Genomic DNA, 13,297 nt, shown 5'->3' on the forward strand with positions numbered 1-13,297 from the left:
GTTAAGGGATAATCATTAGATGTGGTTAGTAGATTAATGCCTCCTCATTTCCTCACCACAAGACATCATACTTTTTCTTATAAACTAGGGATATGTTATTTATATAACAAAAAGAAATTAAACTTTCAGACAGACATAAGGTCGCTGATCAGCTGACTTTTATCAGGAGAGTCTATCTTGCATTCCTCAGCAATGTCCAAAGCATCTGCAAGGGCCCTTGGAAGTAGAAGGAGGAGGCTGAAGGGTGTGTCCAGAAGAAAGAATGAAGGAAGATGCTGCAGAGATTTGGAGCCTATGGATCAATTTAGTTTGGATGATACAGAAAGTCACATATGAGCTAGCGTGGCAGGGTGTCTTCAAAGAGGTTGGAGCAATCGTTAGCTGACAGACAATAAAGAAACAGAGATCTCTGTCTCATTACTGCAAGAAATTGAATTCTGTCAACAACCTGCCTGAACAAAGAAATGACTCTTACCATGAGGAAGAATGAAGCTTCCAAACTCCTTAATTTTAGCTATATGCAAATCTTGCTGCTCTCCTCACTTACAGAATTGGAATTGGAAATTCTGCTTATTTTTAACTCTGTAAATTATATAGCAATACATAATTTCTCTCAATCAAGAATCACATTGATAGTGTGCAGAGAGCAAATGTTCAGCTTAATTGGCAAGATGAAATGTAGTGGTAGTTGCTCTGCCCATTACCTTGGGCTATAGGGCCAGACGAGGGGGTACTTCCTGCTGTTGTATGTGACCTCTTAAAAGGAGAGGAGGTTTGTGGGGGGAAGGCTGGGGAGGCGGGAGGAGGGAAGAGGGGGAATCTGTGATTGTTATGTAAAATGAATAAAAAAATTTCTTAATAAAAAAAAGAAAGAAAAAAAAAGGAGAGGGAGAGGTCACATGCATCTTCTCCCTGCTCCTGCCTGTGAGGTTGATTTTCTCCAGGTCAGATCAGAGGATGACTTCAGCTGTCTACTCCGTTCTGTATTTGTGAGTGTATTTCCTCAATTTACCTTAATAAATTTCCCTAATACTTCTTAAACAGACTCCTGTGGATTTATCACTTTAATGAAATGTGTCCTGCCTTCAAAAATGAATATGCATTTAAGACCTTACATTCCTAAATGTAATATTGTATAGGGAAAGTATTACTAAATACACAAGAAGGTAATTTCCTGCTTGCATAAAAAAAACTATTATATAACAGGATAATGAAAATGTGGTACATATATGCAATAGAATTTTATTTAGCTATAAAGAAAATGTAATTTACAGACAAATGGATTGATCAAGAAAGTGTTTATATTCACCAAGGTTACCCAAAATGATAATGTTCTCCCTCACATATAAACCCCAGCTTTCAATATATACATGTATATATGTATATATACATGTATAAATGAGTGAAAATGTGTGTAAAGATTGAAACAGGAGAAAGAAGACCAAGAGGTGGTAAAACATGTGTTAAGGAATGTAGGAAGAAGACAAAAGAACACATGTGACCTGAGAATGGAAAGCAGAATGTGGGGGTCAGGGGGAGGGGGTTTACAAGGCCTAGAGAGAGAAGGGAGGTGGAGATAAGCAGGAATGGAATCTACCAACATGGACTTCGTTTGAAAATGGCATGATTTCTTAAACTTTGTGTGCTAACTTTGAAAATAAAGTAAGTTTTTAGAAAAGATTTTAAAGTTTTTTGTTTGTTTGTTTGGTTGGTTGATTTTATACTTCAATGTTATATGGCCAAGCAACTCAGGGACAAATTGTTGAATTTTGATTTGCTAAGCTGAGTTTCCCTTCTGTTGGGAGTCTTAATAATAACATAATTTCCACATTATAACATTTACCAAGTGAAGAAAACACAAGCTATGTTGAAGAGAAGCCTGTGGCCAGACATGATAAGGTGTGGGTGCTATTCTAGATTGAATAATGAGGTCTGGGTCACAGTCAATCAGGAGTGTCTATCATGTAGGAATGGAGTTCTTCATGAAGGGATCCAGTTATGGAATTAGATAGGGGAAGACTGGGATCAGTGTGAGCTTAGGAAGTCCATTCTAGAGGATGTAGTGAGGAGGACATTACCACTGGAGTGTAGAATAACAATATTAGATCATGGATATGTTGCATTAAACCACTTTGGATCCTCACTATAATACTCAAGTCATAGCAGATTAATCAGTGCTCATGGAAATGCTGTGACTTCTCCAAGGTTATGAAATAAAGGGCCATAATGTTAATACTAGAATCATGGGGGAAATTAATGGTTTTTCTTCCTTTATCTGTGAAAATGGGGTTGAGCTTCTATTATGAATCATCTATAACAAGAGTCAATAACAATAACTAACCCTGAGTTGAAAGAGATCTGGATTGCATGCAAAACTTTATTAATGCAAGCCAGGCTTCTAGGGACCTCAGAGTAGCAAAGCTCTCTCCCCATTTTAATTAAAATTAGGAGAAACCAAAAGGATTCTATTTTGTAAATACAGGAGAAAAGAATCAAGTCTATTTTACATTTTGGAAATAATGAAATGAGGTCCCATTTATTGAATGCTCAGCCTCTACTGGGTTAAAGATGACTCACAACACTGACATAATGAAATGGTGTCATTATTCTAAAGCAGAGGCCAGAGCATTGAACATGAGCCCCAAACCTTCTATTAAAAAAGACATGAGTTTCTTCTTCTAAGGTCCTTAACCTGACTGTTATATGAGAGCAAATGGTTAACTAAAGAGAAAATACGATAATTATCCCTATTCCTGGACTATGTGTGAGTGATGATCTGGCAGTTAAGGCTATCACTCCCAGCCATGGACCAGTTGATCTTACAGCATTGTAGAAAAACAGCTTCACTGGCTGAAAGACACATGAAGTTCAAACACAGAGAAGTTCCTCTGTATCCACAGAAGTTCCTGATAAAGCTGATTTAGACCATGTTGGGGTACAAAAGTGATTTTGTTTGTCCCCTTTGTGTTGATCATCTCAAAAGGCCTCCAACTTTACAGACAACCCTTAAACTTGATCTATTTGTTTCTCTGGGAGCATAATGGTGTGTGGTAAACAGCCTGATTTTGTCTGTGAGAGCTGGATGGCTTGCCAAAAGAGTCCTTTGGGGCTGGTGACTCATATCTGCTAGAAAGAAATACAGGCAGCTCACGGGGCTTTTTGAATAGACAAGAAGGAAAATGCCAGCAGCTGGATTTTAGTTGTGTATCAATCATTTCGTAAACAGGTTCTCTTATTCCAGTTCACTCTCTCATTCTTTCTTCGGTGGTCACTATTTCCTTTGACGTAAATGCAATTTCTTTTAGTATCTTCTAGAGCAGCTTCTAAATGATTAAACCTCTTTCCACACTTAACGTCAGGTGTTTGCCTTCCTCACCTGACAAATAAGATACCACTAGATAACTTTTGGGTCATCTTGCCTTGATGAGAATATTTACACAAAAGGCATTTTCCTGGGCTGTGCTTGTAAAGTTTTCTTTGCTCATTCGGTGTGTCCTGTTCTTCCTTAGTTGCATTTTGCTTTGAGTTTCCAGAGATGAACTTGGATTCTCAGAGATAGTTTCAGTAATCAAATGGGTCTCAGTGATTACTTTGCCAACAAACTTCAAATTTATTTCTTCCTGAGGTCAGCTTGCAGGGACCTCACCATCTGAAATCTGAGGTCAAGTAGAATTCTGAGGCACAGTCCCAGCACAAACCCTCTTCTGGTTAATCTTTCCCACCTCAGTTATGGTTGAAGCCCAACTCTTCAATTATGGGTGACATTCTAACTCCAGAAAGGTGAAATGATGCAGCTAGTATCACCAAGGATGTCATAATAGAGAAAGCAATAGAGTCTAAGCACAAGCTGCATTCTTCTTACCAGCACACATGACCATTTCAGAGAGGACAAATCTGTAGGATTTGTTAGCCAGCTCTCCTCTTTGCCATGAGCTAGTGAATACATGGTGTCATTGAACTTGGAATACTAGCTGGCTATCAAATGTGCTCCAGGAATCTACCTGTCTCTAATCTCCACCAGAGCCAGGATGAGAGACATGTGGTACTGTATCCAGCTTTTATGTGTTGCTAGGGATCTGAACTCAGGTCCTCATATTTGTGTGCTATGTCTCCCCAGCCCAGATCTGTTTTGTTTTGATATGTAACTCTTGTTCAAATTATGTCTTCCTGGGAACAGGACCCTTTCTTTACTTTGTGTTAATTACTTTGTGAGATAACCTGAAATGACAGTATGCAAAAGAATAAGAGAAATGGTTTCCATCTGGGTGTATTTCATCTGTCTAATAAATTGAACACATATCTTTTTCCTCCTTATGATAGACTGTGGGGGAAAGTATAGTGTGTGTGTGTGTGTGTGTGTGTGTGTGTGTGTGTGTGTGTGTGTGTATGTGTGTTTCATGGCTTGTTTCTCAAGAAAAAACAGAGGAGGCTTAAAATAAAAATTCCTTGATTTAATTAGTTTGAAGTTATATTTATGTCCATATCAACCTAGCTTTCAATTTGGGACACTATGGAATAGGAGTTGGCAAGCTAAGCTGTTTGGACCACATCTGGTCCAATGCTTGTTTATATAAAGTTTTATTAAAGCATTCATATCATCTTATATATTCAATGTAGCTGTTTCATGTCACAGCGGCAATGTTGAGTAGGTGTATAAAGCTATAAAGCTTAAACCATTTTCCATCTGGCCCTTCATTAAAAGATTTGTTTCCTTGGCTCTAGATCATGAATAGGGTTGAAAGTGGTCAATGACACTCATGACTGTTTTTGGAGCTGATCAAGACAGACACACTAGCCAGATCTTTTCATTGCTATGACAAATGCCTGAGAGAAACAACTGAATGGAAAAGATTTATATGGGGACATGGTTTCAGAGGTGTTGGTTAATGGCTTGCTGGCTCCTTGCTTCTTGACTGGTAGAAAAGGGGAAATACCATAGAGAAGAACAGAGCATAGAGAAACTATTCACCTCAGGGAGACGCTTACCTCATGGCAGGAGTTAAGCTCTTACTTGATGGCAGAGGAGAGCTGTCCACCTTATGACAGAGGAAAGTTACTTACTCATGGGACATGAAGTTATTCACTGCGTGTCAGAGCAGAGACATGTCATCTCATGGCAGGGGAAAGTTCTTCACCTCGTGGCACAAGAATACTACTTGCTGCATAGCACAGGAAAGCTATTTGCCTCATGGGAGAGGAAAGCTATGCACCTCATAGCAGCTGGGAAGTAGGCCATGAGTATTCCTATGCCAGCACACATCTTTACTCTTTCTCTTTTTTTATAGGAAGGCCCCTCTCCTACTGGATGGCACCATTACCCATCATTATGAGTTATCGTTCCCTAATTAAGATCACCAGAAATGCCTTCACCGGCAGATCCAGAGGTATGCTTCAGTGATCCAGGTATGTCTCTGTGCACTCAGGTTGACAACTAAGATTCATCATTACAGTCTGCCAAAGAGGTGAATGGGATGTTAAAATAAAGTATTACTCAAACATCCCAGAGATGCTTTAGCAGGCCCTGATGTAATTTGCTCAGTAAATTTTGCGTCTATTACATAAAGATATTTGTCATCCTACTGTGTGTCTGTTGCCTTCAAAGCATCTGTGATCATCACTGAAAAAAATCCTACCCCTTGAAAATGTACAGTGTGAGACAAGACAATAACCAATATAAAGTAAGTAAGCCACATGTATTAGAAATGCTACATTAGGAGACAGTGTGGAGGGGTTAGGGGCATGTATGGAGATCAGTTGGAGAAAGAAGTGGTATGCAATCTTACATAGCATAGAGGACACACCACAAAGATAACCTTGAACAAGAACTTAGTCTTTAGACAGTCTTGAGAGGTAACTTGAGGATAATAGTAAAGGCAACTGGCATAGCCAGTGTAGGAACAGAGGGCAGGAGTGAGCCTGTTCTGACAATGACCTAAGGGGTCACTTGATGGACAAGGAAGAAATCAGTGGCCAGGCATCCATGCCAGATATTGTTTTAACCAAAATCTCAAAATTCATAAGGAAATATCGCAGGCCATGGACAAAATTTTCTTGGGTCTATTTAATTTCAGGAAATAATGTGCTATGGAATATTGTTTAATGGCTTGTTTTATATAAATTCACATTACTTTTCTCTCTTTGCATTTTTAAACACCAGTGCTTGTCCTATTAAGGTGAAGTCTCCAAACCAAGGAAACTTTTGCCCACGCCTGTACTTCTGATCCTCAGACCTCAAGACAGTTCTTTGGGGCTGGGCAGTGGTGGTGCACGCCTTTAATCCTTTAATCCCAGTATTCGGGAGGCAGAGCCAGGTGGATCTCTGTGAGTTTGAGGCCAGCCTGGTCTACAGAGTGAGATCCAGGATAGGCACCAAAACTACACAGAGAAACGCTGTCTCGGGGAAAAAAAAAAAAAAAGTAGTTCTTTGGAGGAAGAAAACTTCCAGGGGGGTGAGTACCACATCAGCTTCCTGAAGTGGGATCACCGAGCCTTTCTTAGCCTCAGCTTCCTTAGCAATGAAATGGGCGGGATAACGGCTTATTTGTGAACATTGCTTGTCTTAATGTAAGTGAGGCCCGAGTGCGAGCTTCGTGGGCATTTTCACAGTCCTGTGTTATTGTTGGGTGTCATTTCTGTTCTCTGTTCGATCTTTTCCAGCAACAGGGAAATTTATTTTCTTTTGTGGCCGCTCATTGCTCCTTTGGGCAGGTCTGACTGTTATAATACTGAAACCATCCACCCCCTTTTAATTTGCATTTACTGCCCCTGGTTCTATACCTTAAAGGTCAAATAGATTCCATCCATCTCCCACTTGAAAGCTTTTCAGTGATTAGAGGTAATCACTACTGTATCCCTCTCCAGTCTGTCTGCTCCCTCAGCCATGCCTCATTTCACTCTGTTTTCCTTTCCCTCACCTCTCTAGTTTTCTCCTTTGACCTTGCTCCTATTTACCTTACATCTATCTTAAATCACTGTTACACTCCTTTCCACCTTCTCTCTTTGCCCATTTTCCACTCTAAATCAATACACTGTTATTTCTACATGTTCAGGTTTACAACATGTGCATTCTGTCTTGCCATCCTGATTCCTATACAGCTTAGTTGTAAATGTTTTTTCTGTTTGCTTGTTTTATTTTGTTATTTTTTTCATTTACTATAAAAGCTTGGCTCTGGTTTGACCAGTGTGAAGAGTGGGCATGGGAATCTGACCCCAATTGTCTTCATCTTCACATATTAATAAACCAGTTATTATTCATAGTGCACTGAAGGTAACATACTTCCTACAGTTTGCACACTCTGCTACTCTGCAAATATGTCACATCTGATTTTACCTTTGTATGATAAACCAGCCCCTGACCCTGAAACAAGACCTTATTGCAGTGTTCCCCTGCTGAAATACCTCTGCTCTCCACGTCTTTCCTCATTGCATCATGACCTTTTGGTATTGCTACTTTCCTAGATTGATTTGAAAAATTCAAGGACATAGTTTCTCAGACTTCATTCAAACTCTTGACTGAAAACACTGAGCATTTCATGGGCCCATGAGGTGACTCAGTCTGCAAAGTCACTTACTGCCAATCTTAGGATCTAAATTTAATCCCTGCGACCCACATGGAGGAAGGAGAGAATGGACTTCTGAAAGTTGTCCTTTGATCCACTGTCTCACACACATATGTACACACACACACACACACACACACACACACACACACATATAATTAAATGCAAATATATACATACATACACACATACATACATTATATGTGTGTGTATGTTTGTGTGTGAGTCTCAAAACTAAAAATAGCCTCATGATATATGTTCATTTTGATGCCCATGCTTAAACAAAATCTAATTCAGTAAAATGACTCAAACCTGTTTCAACACAGATTATACACTGAAGCCTATATTGCCTTGCAGACTCTGAGCATAATTTTGAGGAATTATATTAAAGCATCTTTGCTCTCCTCTAGATGTATACCATCCATAGCATTGTGTGATGGATTAGGAAGTTATTACCTGACTCCTAACGAAAAATGCGATTATACAGGTCAAATCTGGAGTTTACTTACCAACCATTTAGAAAATCAGGCAACATCTTTTATCTACAACAACTTGGTAGTTTATCTGTCAGAAAGAATAATGCCCATGAAATTTGCCACTGTTTCCTCTAGAGTTTGGAGATCTGCCCTAGTTAGTTATGGCCATGTATCTAGTTCAGACAGAGGCATGAATGGAAGTGACATGCACCTTCCTGGCTCAAAGTGTGCAATTCTTCTGCACAATTCTGAGTTCTCTCTTTTTTTGAGGATGATCACAGTTCAGATGTTACAGCTAAAGAACAGCACAGCCTCTAATTTCTAAGTGCCTGAATAACTGTGTGGAGCAGATTAGGGGCTTATTTTGCTACTGCAACATCTTCTAGCCTTCTTAGACTCATTCCTTTTCTGAAAAGAAAAGACAGACTCCCATCATCTACCAGTAGAATCTGTGTGATGCAACCTCTCTCTCCTCTATCTCTGTCTCTCTCTCTTTCCGCCTGTATCTCTCTCTCTCTCTCTCTCTCTCTCTCTCTCTCTGGGATTCTCTGGTGGCCACTTCTACCTTCCTTTTTCTTTAGTTACAGTGATTTTTTTCTAGCCTTTCTAGACTTGAGAACTACACACATTTTGTCCCAAAGTTGCAAATTACCTCTACCTCAAGTGCTGTTCTTCCCTTTCTGGATTCATTTTGATCACTGCCAAACTGAGTGTCTGCTTAATTCCCTCAAACTGTGTTAGAATTCTTACCATATATTTTATAGCATTCTGTACCTCTTTGCCAAAGCACTTTATGATTTGAGATGTCAAAATGCAGCCTTTTAAAAAATACATTTTCTTTGCTCAAATATATGTTCTTTAAAGTCAGCTCTTTGTTTAATTTATGTCTATAATTCCAGCATCAGCATCTTCAGTAGTAACCTGCCCAAAGACCTTTACATTTCTTAACCCTTGCTTGATATAGCTATAAGATTACAAAGACAGAGAACAAACAGGCTTAACATTGATTTGTGAGTTCCTCTGGTCTAGCTACCTGCCCTGTTTTGATCATACAAGGTCAAGGTCCTTGTTATTATGCTTGAAATACAATCATCTTCTCTTTGTAGATTTAACTCATCAAGCTCTCCACATTATGTATTGAATAGAAAGAGAAAAAGGGACATAGGTGATAAAACCAACTAGCTGGGGTATGCTAAGTCACTATAGGAGGGAAAATCCCAGTCTCACACATGTTTTGGAGCTATGTGGTTACTGAGGCCAAAGGGTTTGTGTTGGAGTTAAGTGCCCACAGGAGACTGTGATATTTAAGACCATTACTCATCCCATGGGCAGTCACTGTCTTTCCTGTTCCTGAACACAAACTACATATTGCAGATTAACATCTAGCTACATCTGTGAACAGGACCACTCTTGGAGCTGGCACATCACTCATGAAAAGAAGCAGCTGTTTTCACAGCACCTGCTTTATGTTGGTGTGAGTAGAGGGTTAGGAGGAATCTTGACTAAATTTGACACCACCATTTAAACTCAGCAAAGGTGGTTTTCTAAATCAATTGGTAGAATAATTGCCCTAAATTGAAATCTCTCACCCAAATCTAACTTAAGTATCACCAAGATGGGGAAGTTTCAAGGCTAAAAATGGCTTTTGCACATTATTAACCTCAGTTAGTACCTAAATGTCCACTGTCAAGAAAAAGGTTTCTGTTTTCTTGAATGCTTAACAGGATGTATGGGAAGGCATGGGAAACTGAACATCATGAAGTTTTATGTATATTTTCAGTATTAGTATACTATAATACATATATGCATATTTCTAAATACTTTCAAATATTTTTACTAATCAGGTTCTAAATACTAAGCATTAACACCCTCAAAATGAAATAGGAAGCTAATCTGTATCTACATAGCATCCTGACCAAAATATATAACCATGTCTGACAGTTGGGGGTTTCCTTCACCAAGTACAACTTCAATTATATTTAATTTAGCCTTTAAGAATTCCATACATGTATACAGTGAAATATGATCATATACCTCTTTTCACCTTCCAACTCTGCCTTGATTCCCCCAAACTCATCTCCCTTCCTCAATTCATGTATTCTTCTCTAATAACTCACAAAGTCTAATTAGGGCCATCTCTGTGTACATGAGTATGGGGCCATGCACTGGAGCATCAGGAGTCATACCCCCAAAAAGAATCATTCTCTCTCCTTCCTACAAAGGCTATCAATTGCCAATAGCTCCTCTGTTAAGGGTGGGTCCTCATGAGTTTCTTCCCATCTATGCTGGAACATTGTCCAGCTTGATCTTGAGCAGTTCGTCTGCAGGTAACTACAACTGCTGTTGAGTTCAAAGTGCAGTGGCCATGTCATGAAGATAGTATTTCACAGCATTCTTCTCTATTTCCTGGATCCTACATTTTTCCTTCCTCTTTTTGATGATGTTCCCTGAGCGTTGCTGTGGGTAGGGTTGATAAGGATATCACATCTGGAACTGAATGCTCTTTAAGCACTTATTCTCAACATTTTGGCCAGTTACCCTCATACAACTATATTGTACGAAAGGGCTTCTACTGTTATTCATTTCACGACTTCATTTCTCAGCATTTATAGTCTATATGACATTGGATTATTTCAAATGGAAGCCAAGGCAAATAAGAAAGAGTAGCTCATAATGACCTCTGTGCATCTTTCCTATTAAATAAAATGAGAGATATTCACTCCCAAATGTGGGTTCTGCCATGACCCAAAGGAGTTTGTTATCAGATTCTTCCCGCATTAGCCAGGTAAAAGCACAACTTAAACAATGCTTTGACTTCTGTCTCACGAACTCTAAGCAGAGAGTCAAGTGTGTACCCCAGGCTGCATGATGGGTGGAGCTCTGAGGCCACAATTAGGAGGTGTCGTGAGCCTCTTCACCACAGTAATTTGTCTTGAAGCAATAGAAAAATAATACAGACGTAAACATTGGAAAGTTGACCTAGATTATAAAAGGTTAACCTTAAACTGGAAATTTAGACTCTCCATTCTCTCTCTATATTAACACCCTTTTGATTGGTGAGTGAAGAGATATAGTTTTTACTTATTTTTATTTAGAGTTGTGTGTGAGTGACTGCATGTATGTGCTCATGTATGTGATTCTCTCTGTGTATGCATATGTGTATGCATAAGTACATGCATACTTCCATGTGTTTGTAGGCTTGGAGGGCAGAGGTTTGCTTCAGGTACCCTCCTCTACCACAACCCACTTTGTGTTTTGAGGTAAGGTGTCTCACTTAAGCTACAGCTCTCTTAGTTTCAGCTGGAGTGGCTGGCCAGCAAGCCCTAGGGATGACCTGTCTCAGCCCCAATATTAGATTTAAAAGCTGTTCTGCTATACCTATCTTTTTACATTTGTGTTGGGGGTCTGAACCCAAGTGTTTATGCTTGCACAGTAGGCACCAAACATACTTCTCTGTTTTCCCAGCCCCATTTTTGAGTCTTTGAACTGTCAATCACTGTCATTATTTCATTCAGTTTACTGTTTGGTAAATTCCAACTATGTGTTAGACACGTGCTCAGGGTTCTAAAATCAATTCAGATATTTTCTTGGAAATGACATAACATGAGCAAAACAGAAAAACACAGGATAGGTGCACCCTTCACACTGTATGCAACCACAGGGAACATTGGGGAACAGATGGTTGGACAGGCATTGTGCAAACAAGGAATACTTCTTGAAGGAGGGAGTAACAAGTGTATATCTTGAATCTCAAAAGGTGTGTTAGGTCAACACTTTTTACAATATCTTCTGACAATTTCTTCCAGTGATTACACTTAACTTTTTATAGCATTCAGTGAATGTAGGCATGCAATTTACTGCCTTTTCTGAAACTGTGAGACCAATTGCACAAAAATGGGAAAAGCATGCCCGTTCCATATCACCTCATTATTCTTGAAGACACTTGATTTGATTGCGTAGAAAGTGAAACCTCAACAGTTAACGACCTTGAAAAACACCTGTTTTTAATGAAAATTAAAAGGTATTTCCTCCCTATATTCTTAAACGCATTTGTACTGGATTTGAGAAAATAGCTGTTGAAAACGAGGAAGTTAATTCTTATATTTCCCTAGTTGTGAGAGTAGTGAGGTGACAAAGAGGACTGTAGGGAGAAACTCAGCATTGCACCCCCTTACAATCACATGGGGGAAGGTGTAGAAAGAGGCTCAGTACCTTTCCATCTACAGAGAGGCACAGCTTACATTCTCGTTTGACATCTTTGCACTTTGGAAGACAATGAAACAACTGCATTTACTCTCTAATTTTCTCTATTTTCAATACAATTCTCTACTTCTCTTTCTTGTGAAAAGCATATTTCCCTTCAGTTTTATGAGACTTGTTTTTCATAATTATAGTACAAGGTCAATGTATGGAAAGTAATTGTTATACAAAAGTCATTTAGTGTAAATAGAGGTATACATACATGCATACATACATACATACATATATATATGTATATACCTGTACATGCATTTATGTCTCCTCACTTATGCTGGCTTATTAATGTCAATGCTGATTTGGAACATGAAAAATAAGCTGAAATTTTGACAGATGATATCTTTCCAAGTTCCTCATGTCTAAAATATGAGAATAATGACTATTGATCTTTGTCTGCAGCATGAGAAAGAATGCAGTCTGTCCTCTGGCTCAAGATTGATAGGTCTTACATAATAATAAGCTGTACAACTCAAACTGAAAATTGATATTAAAAGGCCAAAAAATACACATAAAATATAATTGCAACCAGAGAAATGAGTGAAAGCACACTGTAGTGGTTTAATGAGAATGGCCCCCATAGGTTCATATGTTGGAATGCTTGGTTCCTAGTTGGTGGACTGTTTGGGAAAGAATAGGATGTGTGGCCTTATTGGAAGAGATGTATCACTTTGAGATTTCAAATGACTCTCCCCCGCTCCAGTGTCCCTTTCTCTGTCTTGTGGTTGTGTCTCAGAACATAAGCTCTCAGTTACTGTTTCAGTTCCCTACCTGCCTGCCTGCTGCCATGCTCCCTGCCATGACAGCCATGGAGTCTAAACATGTGAAGCTATAAGCACCAAATTAAACTCTGTCTTCTATAAGTTGCCTTTGCTCATGCTGTCTTAGCATGAGAAAAGTAACTAAGACACTCATCTATTGAAACACAAAGAACAAGAAAGGAGAAGTAAATACTTACAACAAAAGCAGCAAGGAAAGCTTTATAGAAGAAATTCCATTGCATTTAAC

At 39.0% G+C, this 13,297-nt stretch overlaps 1 long non-coding RNA gene across 1 annotated transcript in view; it reads left to right on the plus strand.

Annotated features, from left to right (window-relative positions):
- Positions 1 to 3,870: 3,870 nt before the first annotated feature.
- LOC131906024 (uncharacterized) overlaps positions 3,871 to 13,297 on the plus strand; it is a 29,554-nt gene continuing 20,127 nt past the window's right edge. The window contains exons 1-2 of the long non-coding RNA XR_009378099.1: positions 3,871 to 4,042; positions 5,286 to 5,403. This is a non-coding gene — a long non-coding RNA (uncharacterized LOC131906024). The remainder of the gene's footprint in view (positions 4,043 to 5,285; positions 5,404 to 13,297) is intronic.

Source organism: Peromyscus eremicus, chromosome 3 (assembly GCF_949786415.1).
Source record: "Peromyscus eremicus chromosome 3, PerEre_H2_v1, whole genome shotgun sequence".
Taxonomy (NCBI): Eukaryota; Metazoa; Chordata; class Mammalia; order Rodentia; family Cricetidae; genus Peromyscus; species Peromyscus eremicus.